General features: G+C 40.2%; 1 protein-coding gene across 3 annotated transcripts in view; it reads left to right on the top strand.

The window, feature by feature from the left end:
* ATP10B (ATPase phospholipid transporting 10B (putative)) overlaps positions 1 to 12214 on the top strand; it is a 274541-nt gene that overhangs the window by 132849 nt on the left and 129478 nt on the right. For 2 of the 3 annotated variants that reach the window (XM_054489517.1, XM_054489515.1), the window contains exon 3: positions 698 to 824. The exons of the other annotated variant lie outside the window; for it this stretch is intronic. The gene's annotated coding sequence lies outside the window, so the exon portion shown is untranslated. The remainder of the gene's footprint in view (positions 1 to 697; positions 825 to 12214) is intronic. 3 annotated transcript variants of the gene reach the window in all.

Raw genomic sequence — 12214 nt, 5'->3', positions numbered from 1 at the left:
AATTGTAGGGTTTTAGGAAGGATATTTAACTTTACTGAGCCCTAGTTTCCTCTTCTGTAATATGGGAATAACAATAGTTTTAGCGCCAGGGATCTTGTGAAGATTAAATAAATTCATATTGGTGAAAGGCTTAGCTTAGTGTGTGATATTTGATAAGCCCTCAACCAATATATCACCGTTAAAGCAGGTGCTCTCCAAAACTGCTTCACTTCGGAACAAACTGTCCCAAGTTCACTGAGGGCTTGAACTTTTAGCAGGGAAGGCAGTTCTCAGGGATTCAGACCTTTTTCTACAGGAAGAGAGAAAATTGAGGCAGAAAAAGAGAACTGAACAACAGAAGAAGAGAATTGGAGATATACATACGCTCCCCAAAGACACACCAGGCTTTGCCTTCTATCCAACTAATCAAATTTGAACATTACATCATTTTTGTTTTAGATTTTCTTTGTAAAAAGTTAGAGCTATCGTTGAAGTTTGTTGTGTATTCCCCTCCAATTCCTCTCCTTCTCCAAGCATTACTGTTGTCCTAAACTTGGTATTATTTCCACACGTTTTTCTACTATCATAAGTATATGTAAAATTCAAAACAATATAGTTTTGCATAAAGAATATGTAGCATTGTTTTAAACCTTATATAAATAGCATTTATAACTGAACTGTTAGTTGCCTACTCAATATTTTCTTTTCTTGCTTACAGAACTTGCAATTTATTCTGATGAACAATTTGTCCAGCTTAAAGGACTACATATGCCCCCTTTTCTTGTGGCTGTAGGGGCACAGCAAAGGTCACTGGGCTAACCTCCTTAAAGGGACTCTGCTGACAGGTATATCTTTTGCTTTGCTTCCCTGTTTCTTTCTTCTTCCTATGTGGAACATGACTGAGGTGGATGTAGCTCCAATAGTCCTTTGGTTCATGACACCACCTTGATGATGGAAACCAGAGCTAAGGATGATGGAACAGGAAAAACGGGGTCCTGCAGGACCTTGGTGCCTCCATATCAGTCTTGGACTACCACTTCTAGATTTGTTTTATGTCATAAAGAAACCTCTACCTTGTTTAAGCCACTTATTATTGTTGTTTTTGTAGTTGCTAAATGTGGCTGAACCTAACCCTAGATAATGGAGACTCATATGTATCGTCTTCCCAGTGGAACTTTTTGCTCAACTTTACATTTTGTTTCCTAGCATTCTGTTTGTTTTATGAGGCAAGTATAGTGTTAAAGCACCAATTCTGGAGTAGATGGGCTGGTTCACAGCCCAACTCTGCCACCAACAGCCATGAGACCTTTAAATACTTAAACTTCTCTGCTTCTTACTTTCTTCATCTATAAAATGGGGATGATAATAATACCCCCATCACAGCGTTGTTATGAGAGTTATATGAATTAATATTGACATGCAAAGTGCTTATAGTAGTACTTACAGCAAAATAATACTTAAACCTTAATAAGACATTATTATATGCTATGTATTCATGAGATATACTACAATTTTAACTGCCATAAGATATTCTATTTTATAAATATGTTACAATTTTTTTATTCTACTCTTTGATGGACATTTACTGAATGATGATGTAATTAATATTTCTGAAGATCTCCTTGTGCACATGTGTGCAAATTGCTTCAAGGTATGTATATAGATGTGAAAATGCTGGGTCTAAGAACATGTGCACTTTCAACACGGCTTAATAAAGCTAAATTCTGGCCGGGTATGGTGGCTCACGTCTGTAGTCCCAGCACTTTGGGAGGCCCAGGAGAGTGGATCACGAGGTCAGGAGTTCAAGACCAGCCTGGCCAAGATGGTGAAACCCCATCTCAACTAAAAATACAAAAATTAGCCAGGTGTGGTGGCAGGCACCTATAATCCCAGCTACTCAGGAGGCTGAGTCAAAGAATTGCTTGAACCCAGGAGGCAGAGTTTGCAGTGAGCCGAAACCGCACCACTGCACTCCAGCCTGGGCCACAGAGTGAGACACTGTCTCAAAAATAAATTAATTAATTAATTAATTAAATAAAGTAAGCTAAATTGTTCTCAAAATGGTCACAAAAATTTGTTTATGAAAGTATCCATTGCATCTCATCTTTGCCAAATCTCAACTTTAATTAGACTTCTCATTTTTCACCAGTCTGATGATGGTATAACAGGGTAACTTCATTGCTGTTTTAATTTACATGTCCCTGATTACTAGTTAAGCTGAAAATAACTGTATGATTTGGAGATATTTGGATTTCTTTTCTGTGAATAACCTGTTCGTGTCATTTTTTATTTTTTTATTGAGTTATCTTTTCCTTTTCAAATTTGTGTATCTAATAATGTTACAAACATCTCCTCCCAATCTGTGGTTTACCTTTCCATGTTGTTTAGGGCACAGAAAGTTTAATGTAGTGAGATTTATCAATTTTTCATTATTAATACCTGTGCCTTAAGAGTTTTCTCCCTACCTCAAGACCATAAGGATATGCTCTTGTATTTTGTTTTAATCCTCACCCTATCCGTCAATGAGGCAGGTCTTTAATGCACCTAGAATTTATTTTTTGTGTTGAAGTAGAAACAAGTTTTTGTTGTCATTGCTATATGAGTTATTGATGGTCTCAACACTATTTTCCAAGGGGTCTGTCTGTCTGTACTGATTTGCAAGGCCATATCTGTCACATAACTAGCTCGCATATCTACACAGGTCTGTTGCCTGGCTCTCTGGTGTGTATCATTTGTCTGCTTGCTATCATGGTGCCAATATACACTGTCTGAATCTCAGTCTCTAAGGGGTCTTTAATCCATGAGATAATTCAAGAACCTTGCATTGTTGTCATTGTGCAGATAAATCAGAGTCAGGATGGATTTTTCCCTAGACAGACAGCTCTTCCATCATGATGTAGAACAAGTCTCAGTGCCACAGGAACATAGCAGAAGGGCAGAATAAATTTAACTCAAACTTGCCTTTTACTTTTCTTCTCAATTTATACCCTGTGATATTACAGATTCCAAACCTGTACATGCCTTCTGCCACCATCAGAGGCTTCTCTACATGATTCTGTGCTCAACAGAGCCCCACCCACACTGCTGGACAGCAAAGCCATTTGTCTTACTAAAGGTCCAAAGGAAAGGAAAGCTGCCTAGATGTCCTATCTATAGCCTGGACAATTAAGAAGCCCATGTGATAGAGAACATTATATTGGAGGTGTAAAAAGTCACCAAATCCTCACATGTACAACTCTAAAAAGATTGAGAAAATTGAAATTAATTATCCACTCGCTAGATGGGGTGTTACCTCCTTGGCTGTCTCATGAAAGGACAGAATGAAGTTATTAGAGATTGGAAGGGGGTGGGGGTTGAGTATAGCTACCAACACATGTTAATTTGCTTTTATCTCAATTTCCTATATCAGAATAATAAGCCAAAATACCCCCAGAAAGAATGCTAGTTTTGTTTTAAAACTCAGACAACAAAACCTCAATGACACCCTAAAAATGTTGTGGTGGTTGTCAGCCTCCCTGGACACCAGGGAATGTCAGTGGGTCTGCCTCAGTGGCCTCAATTAGATGAACATATAAAAAGCAATGCCCAGTGGTTTTTCCAAACATCCACGGTCTCTTGCCAACAATTGAGGTTTAATGAAGAGGGGAAAATTAGACCTCAGAGACTAAATCTTCTGAAGGTGGATATTTCCTGGAGGCACGTGCAACTCCCAACCCCCATCAGGCATTCCAGCCAGGGGACAGCACTCTATCATTCTTCTTCAAGCTTGTAGTGTCTGATTGATTTATCAATGTGCTGCTTCTCCAAGTCTCCACAGGCATTTTGCCATTCAAGCCACAGGAGTACTTAAATGCTGAAGCCTGTGTCTCTAACTTCTTCCCAATTCTTTTTTGTCTCTTCTCTTTCTTCTCCTGTTTTTGCTTCTGTGGGTTTGTGGTCTTGTCATAGGAGATTCTTAGTCATTTTGACTTTATAGATTCTCTTCCACTCATCTGGTATTAATAGGCTTTTCTTTAAGAAAAAACAGATTAACAACTTTGGTCTGTTATTCTTCAGAAAGATGTACTTGGATCTGTGTGCCCCTATTCAGAACATAACATGCACATATTACAATAAAGGAAAAACAGTATGTGATATTGTCTCATGGCTATGGAAAGTCTCTGTCGAGAAATTTATTTGCTTGCAATTTAATGAGTCTTATAATAACCAGAGAGTCCCTACAGCATCTCAAATGGAGCAAGAAAGTTGTGACTGGCTGTCATCAAGAGCCCAGGGTTCCTACCTTAAAAAGCCAGATCACTGTCCAGCAATACCAGCTCAGGGGGTCCTAGATTTGGGGGAGCCCACTGTAGTGGAAGAGTCAGAAGAAGTGTGACTCGCATTAGAAAGTTGCACAGTATTGTTTCAGATGAAAATAAAGAGGGCTGGGCACGGTGGTTCATGCCTGTAATCCCAGCACTGTGGGAGGCTGAAGTGGGCAGATCACCTGAGGTCAGGAGTTTGAGACCAGCCTGGCCAACATGGCGAAACCCCATCTCTATTAAAAATACAAAAATTAGCAAGGCGTGGTGGCAGGCGCCTATAATCCCAGCTACTAGGGAGGCTGAGGCAAGAGAATTGCTTGAACCTGGGGGACGGAGATTGCAGTGAGCTGACTCAGAGCCACTGCACTCCAGCCTGGGTGACAAAGTAAGACTCTGTCTTAAATAAATAAATAAATAAATAAATAAATAAATAAATAAATAAATAAATAAAATATAAAATAAAATAAAGAAATATTAAAACAAACCAACAGTCCACAAATCTTTGACCCGTTGAGTCTTTTGGTGCCCTGAGGCCTATGTGTCACTGAGACACTAAGACCAGTCTCTACTTTTCTCTAATTTGAAATGCTTTCTAATTTAAGAAGTGAAAAAAATCACCTAGGTGAAATCTGAATAAAGTCTGTTGTTTAGTTCATTGTCCTATATCGATATTAATTTCTTAGTTTTTGACCAATGTATCCTGGCTATGTGAGATTAGGAGAGTCTCAGGTAAAGGAACTCTCTGTATTACCTTTGCAATTTTTCTGTAAACCTAAAATTACTTCAAAATAAAACGGTTATTTTTAAACAAACTAACCAGGGCAAACACAGATGACTCAGGCTATGGAGGTAAACCTAAGTGGAATTCTGGCTCACGTTGAGGTAGAAAAATCAAGAGCCAAGGTGTCTGGGATTCGCAGTGGGGACCTCATTTTAACTCTACTACTGACTATTCTTGCAACCTTAAGCCACTTAACCTCTCTTCATTTTTATTGTTTATTATTACAAATTACATCCATATTAATTACATAATAACACAGCCAAACCTCGTTTCATTGCTCTTCACTTCATTGAACTTCCTTTATTGCACTTCACAGATACTGTGTTTTTTACAAATTGAAGGTTTGCTGCAACCCTGCATCGAGCAAAACGCCACCACGATTTTTCCAACAGCATGTGCTGGCTTTGTGTCTCTGGGTCACATTCTGGGTATTCTCACAATATTTTAAACCTTGTCATTTATTACACCTGGTATAGTGGTTTGTGATCAGTGATCTTTAATGTTACTATTGTAATCATTTTGGGGCACCGCCAACCACACTCATGTAAGGTGGCAAACTTAATCTCTAAATGTGTGTGTCCTGACTACTCTACCATCCAGCTGTTCCCCCATCTCTCTCCCTCTTCATGGGCCTCCCTATTCCCTGAGACGTAGAAACATTGAAATTAGGCCAATAAATAACCCTACAATGGCCTCTAAGTGTTCAAGTAAAAGGAAGAGTTGAATGTCCCTCACTTTAAATCAAAAGCTAGAAAATGATTAACCTTCGTGAGGAATGCATGTTGAAAGCCAAGACAGGCTGAAATCTAGGCCTCTTGCACCAAATAGTTGACCAAGTTGTGAATGCAAAGAAAAAGTTCTTGAAGAAAATTAGAAGTGCTATTCCAGTGAATACACAAATGGTAAGAAAGCAAAACAGCCTTATTGCTGATATGAAGAGAGTTTTATAGAGCTGGATGGAAGGTCTAACCAGCCACAACACTCCCTTAAGCCAAAGCCTAATCCAGAGCAAGCCCCTAACTTTCTTCAATTTTATAAAGACTGAGAGAGGTGAGAAAGCCACAGAAGAAAAGTTGGGGCTGGGCATGGTGGCTCACACCTGTAATCCCAACACTTTGGGAGCCCAAGGTGGGCAGATTGCTTTAGCCCAGGAGTTCAAGATCAGCCTGAGCAAAATGGTGAAACCCCCACCTCTACAAAAAAAATACAAAAGAAAATAGCCAGACATGGTGGCCTGCACCTGTAGTCCCAGCAACTTGGGAGGCTAAGGTAGGAGGATTGCTTGAGCCTGGGATGTTGAGGCCACAATGAGCTGAGATGGTACCACTGTACTCCTGGACATGCCTGGACAACAGAGCAAAACCCTGTCTTAGAAAACAAAAGATAAGGCTGGGCACCATGGCTCACACCTGTAATCCCAGCACTTTGGGAGTCCGAGGCTGGCAGATCGCGAGGTCAGGAGATTGAGACCATCCTGGCTAACACAGTGAAACCCCGTCTCTACTAAAAACACAAAAAATTAGCCGGGTGTGGTCATGGGCGCCTGTAGTCCCAGCTACTTGGGAGGCTGAGGCAGGAGAATGGCGTGAACCCAGGAGGTGGAACTTTCAGTGAGCTGAGATCATGCCACTGCACTCCAACCTGGGTGACAGAGCAAGACTCTGTCTCAAAAAAAAAAAAAAAAAAAGAAGATAAAAGAAAGAAATGTTGTTGGAAGCTAGCAGAGATTATTTCATAAGGTTTAAGGGAAAACAGCCATCTCCATAATATAAAACTGCAAGGTGACGCAGCAAGTGCTGATGTAGAAGCTGTGGCAAGTTATCAAAACATCTAGCTAAGATAATTGGTAAAAGTGGCTGCGCTAAACAATGATTTTTAGTGTAGATGAGTTTTTATTGTAGACAAACAACCTTATATTGGAAGAAGATGCCATCTACGACTTTCATAGCTGGAGAGAAGTCAATGCCTGGCTTCAAAATATCAAAGAACAGGCTGACTCTCTAGTTAGAGAATAATGCAGCTAGTGACTCTAACTTGAAGCCAATGCTCATTTACCATTCCTAAAATCCTAGGGTCCTTAAGAATTATGCTAAATCTACTCTGCTTGTGTTCTGTAAATTAGGACAACAAAGCCTAGAGGATAGCACATCTGTTTATGGCATGGTTTACTGAATATTTTAGGCCCGCTATTGAGAACTACTACTCAGAAAAAGAAAATAAAAAAATTTTTTCAAAAGATTACTATTTGGCCTGGCACAGTGTTTCATGCCTATAATCCCAACTCTTTGGGAGGCTGAGGCAGAAGGATCACTTGAGGTCAGGAGTTCAAGATCAGCCTAGGCAACATAGGCAACTGTCTCTACGAACAATAAAAAAAAAAAAAAATAGCCAAGCATGGTAGTTCACATCTGTAGTCTCAGTTACTGAAGAGGCTGAGGTGAGAGGATTGCCCAGGAGTTTAAGACTGCAGTGAGCTGTGATCATGGCACTGAACTCCAACCTGGGTGACAAAGTAAGATCCTGTCTCTCAACAACAATAACAAAGGTAACTACTCCTTAACACTGCCCCTGGTGACCTAAGAGCTCTGATGAAGATGTACAAGGAGATTAATGTTGTTTTCATGCATGCTAACATAACATTCATTCTGTAGTTGATGGATGAAGGAGTAATTTCAACTTTCAAGTCTTATTACTTAAGAAATACATTTCATAAGGCTGCAGTCACCACCCCCCTTATCAGTCAACAGCCATAACATCAAGACAAGCCAGGTGTGGTGACTCACACCTGTAATCCCATCACTATGGGAGACCAAGGCAGATGGATCACCTGAGGTCAGGAGTTCAAGACCAACCTGGCCAACATGGTGAAACCTCATTTCTACTAAAAATTCAAAAATTTAGTAGGTGTGATGGCGGGCGCCTATAGCCCTAGCTACCCAGGAGGCTGAGGCAGGAGAATGGCTTGAATCCAGGAGGCGGAGGTTGCAGTGAGCCAAGATCGCACCATGCATTCCAGCCTGAGTGACAAGAGTGAGACTCCATCTAAAAACAAAAAATAACATCAAGACAAAACTCTCAAACAGCAAAAAGATTATGACTCTTTTTATAAGCTCAGATGATGGCTGACATTTATTAGCAATAAAGTATTTTTTAATTAAGCTATGTATTTTTTAGACATGATGCTATTGCACACAATAGACTACGGTATAGTATAAACATAGCTTTTACATGCACTGGGGAACTAAAAAATATATGTGACTCACTTCATTGCAACATTCACTTTATTGTCGTATTCTGGAACCAAACCCACAGTCTCCAAGTTACGCCTGTATGTAATTATATACGTTATAAATTATTACAAATATTTCAGAAGAAAGGGCAATCAGATTCATCGCTAATATATGGAAAAATGAATACCCACAGTCACATCCTCCAAACCACAATTTCATCACATATCAAAATCCAGTATGAACAAATTTGCTTCTGCAGATCTTCTAGTTGACCCAGACAGTTTCAGTTCCAGTATATATTCAGTTCTAGCATATGCAAATATCAAGTCATTTTTAAGAAAAGAGGAAACTAAAGGGTTAGGTAAAAATCAAAATGGTATATAGAAAATAGAGATGGCATAAACTACTATTAAAAGATAAAGAATATTGAAAGCAGGTGAATTGTGTTCTTAGAAGTGTACCCTGGTTCTATTGGGAAAGCCTTTCCTGAGACATAGAAGAGCATCCTGTTACAAGTATCTTGGCCAGAAATTCTCCTGAACAGAGTTAAGAACTTGTAATCTTGTGTAATGGGAAAGGAGTTTCAAAACACTTCCCCAATAATTCACCAATCTCAGAAATTCAGTTTTTCATAATTCCCTCAGATCAAAGGAGACAAAAGTCAAAAGCCCTGAGTCATAAAATCAAAATAATTTTTGTTTAATATTTCATAACAGATGTTAGCTACAAACAAAATTAATTTCAAGTTTCTTGTGTCAGGAGAGGCAAGCATTAAAAAGTTCTGAGGAGGAGATCCCAAGTGAAATTGCATCATACACATAGTTAATTACATGAATAAGTGTCATTTATATTGACATTATTTCGCATGCTACCTTGGTTGTTTTGCTTAAAATGTTTTTTGTTATACTCCCAAAATTTGGTCCAAAAACAGGGAACTTCTATTTTGATTTCTCAAGTTCCTTAACCACAGTTACCTCTAACTGGAGATTTTGAGGAATTTAATGCCTACGGCTGAAAAGAACCATTACAATACAAGCCCAACTTACCTCATAGGATTATTTGGGGAATAAAATGAGATAATAGAAATAAGGTTCTTTGAAATATTTTTAAATAATTTTAAATTACAAATTATTGGTTTCTGTTTATCAAATAAGTGAAGTATTTCTTAGTGTCAGTCATTGTACCTAGGAAGGAGGTGTAAAGTGATGACTGTCCTCACAAGGCAATAGGGTAGAGGGGTAAGTGCTCCCAGGAGCACTAGGGGATAGAGTGGCAACTGACCTCATAAAGTACTGGGGTAGAGGGGTTATTGTTCCCAGGAGGCACTGAGGTAGAGTAGTGACTGCTCCCAAGAGGCCCTCGGGAGAGGGGTGACTGCTCCCAGGAGGCACTGGAATAGAATGATGACTGCTCCCAGGAGGCACTGGGGCAGAGGGGTAACTGCTTCCAGGAGGCATTAGAATAGAAGGGTGACTGCTCCCAGGAAGCACTGGGGCAGAGGGGTGACTTCCCAGGAGGCATTAGAATAAAAGGGTGACTGTTCCCAGGAGGCACTGGGGCAGAGGGCTGACTGTTCCCAGAAGGCATTGGGTAGAGGTATGACTATTCCCAGGAGGCACTGGGATAGATGAGTAACTGCTCCCAGGAGACATTAGGGTAGGAGAGGGTGACTGCTTCCAGCAGGCACTGTAGAGGGTAGAGTAGTGACTGCTCTCAGGCAGCTCTGGGGTAGAAGGGTGATTGCCTTGTAGAATCCCTCAATCCAGACTTGTACAGAGGTTCACTACCCAGAACTAAGGGTTAAAATGGGGTAAGGAAGAGTACTGTGGAGCACACACATAGCCCCTCAATCGTAAATTAGCTAGGCTTTTTGAGTATGGGAAGTGGGTTACAGCGTGCTGTTAACGATGGTGTGTCAGTGGGAGAGAAAGATGGACGCAAAATAAAATAATTTCCTTATGACTAGAATGTGAAAGAGAGGATAACAAAAGACAGGGCTGGGAAGAAAGTCTGTGTCTAGTTTATGAGGGGAAGGAGTTGTAAATTATGTTTAAGTTTTGTTCCTTATGCTGTCTGAGGGAAATTGAAATCAGAGAGGATTTTAAGCAAGGAGATGGCATGAATCGATCTAGAGTTTGGCGACATATTTCTGATTTCACTGTGGAAAAGAGACTAGAGGGGGGCAAAACTGGCAGCAGAGGGACAAATTACAAGGCCAAGTAAGCACAGCTAGAGATAAGAGTGGCCTGGATGGGTGTGTGGCAATGGGTCCAGAGGAGAGTGAAGCAAACTGACACACATGTAATGGGTTACAACCAACAGGACTTGATAATTGATTGGATATGAGAGGTAAGAGAGGAATCAAAAGCTTGGGCAACCGAAAGGGTAGGGTTGCCATTCCATGAGAGAGGTAATAGAAGCATGTGCAGATGTAGGGGTAAAGATACTGAGGCTGTTTGGAGGCAAACTGAGATTGACGTTCTCGGGAGACATCAAAGGGGCAATGTGCAATAGACACTTGGATCTTTCTTGAAATTCCTCTCTACTTTGGGACGAGAAGTTTGAAACATGGAGACCTTTTGAGAACTCTGTTATTATTAATCTAATAAAAGAGGAAAAATAATAAAGTTGAGAGGGTTCTGCTATTTTTTGGAAGTGTGAGAATGTCCAGCCCAAAGCACATATGAAAAAGTAACTCAGACAAAACAGAGGAATGAAAAAGTCTCCATTTCTGAAAAGAGAAAGAAGCAGCCACTTAGTAATTATGTGCTATGAGATCACTTACCTTTCATGGAGAGTCCAGGCTGCCGTTTGGGGAAGAAATAATCTGCCCTCTGGAAAGGTCTCTTATCATGGTCATGCATCCCCCTGGACTTGACATAAGTCAAGGTGAGAATTAAACTTGAGATGAAAGTGCTAGAGATGTATATGGGCCTTAAGGATTACTTAGTCCAATTCTCTCATTTTACAGAGGAAGAAACTAGGGCCCAGGGAGAATAATGACTTGCCCATGGCCACACAGCTGGTTAGTGGGATATAGAAGCCAGATATCTTGGCTTCGCTTACCTTGTCCTTTAACGCTTAGATGAAATCGCTTGAATCCCCAACCCAGATCCTAAGGAACATCCAGTGCCACTTTCCCCACAACTTCTAAAATTCCTCTGGGACTTATGTTTTTCCCAGTCATCCCCGGTTCTGATTTCCAGAATTTTCTGTATTTCTCATTCTCCACTCTTTCCTGTGGCTTTTCTTTAATCATTTCCCTTTGGCTTGAAACCAAAGAAGGGGACAGCCCCTTCTTCATGACTTCTAGACCCCCAATCAAATGATACCTTTCATAGATGACAATTCTATTTTGTGAAGTTTCACTAACAATTTTAAAGCAACATGGAAGGACATTATATTATAATATTTTACGTATTTCTAAGTGAATATTGACTTTTTTAAAAATCTCTCTGCCCTTTTCTGCCAACACAGACACCAAACCTGCTACCATCTTATCTCTATTTCTCATGCTTTTGCCAGCTAATTTGCCCTCCCTTTCCCTCTCCCTTTTCCTTTTCTCCTTAATTCTTGTCCCTTTGCCTTTTACCCCAAATGCTGATTAAAAGTATATTCCTTCCCTAGGAAAACTCTGAAGGCAGCCACTGTAATATCAATTTTTCTCACCCCATTTCACAAATCTGGTGCCACATTCTCTGTGCTAAGCCAGATGCCTAGTCCATTAAGGAAGCTGTTCCAGAATTTCCCAGGTCTTGCTCCATGCCTGCCCGCACCTCAGTTCTTCCGGGGTGTACTAATTGGTATGTAACTCACAGACCACACATATGTTTGAAGTGAACTGAGCCAGTCAATGTGTACTATTATCTTTTAATTGCTTTCAGCTTCATGAACTTTGAACAACTTTTATCACCTCTCAG

The sequence above is a fragment of the Pongo pygmaeus genome, chromosome 4 (assembly GCF_028885625.2).
Source record: "Pongo pygmaeus isolate AG05252 chromosome 4, NHGRI_mPonPyg2-v2.0_pri, whole genome shotgun sequence".
NCBI classification, from domain to species: Eukaryota; Metazoa; Chordata; class Mammalia; order Primates; family Hominidae; genus Pongo; species Pongo pygmaeus.
Note: the sequence above shows the minus strand (reverse complement) of the source record. Positions and strands in the feature narration are given on the sequence as shown.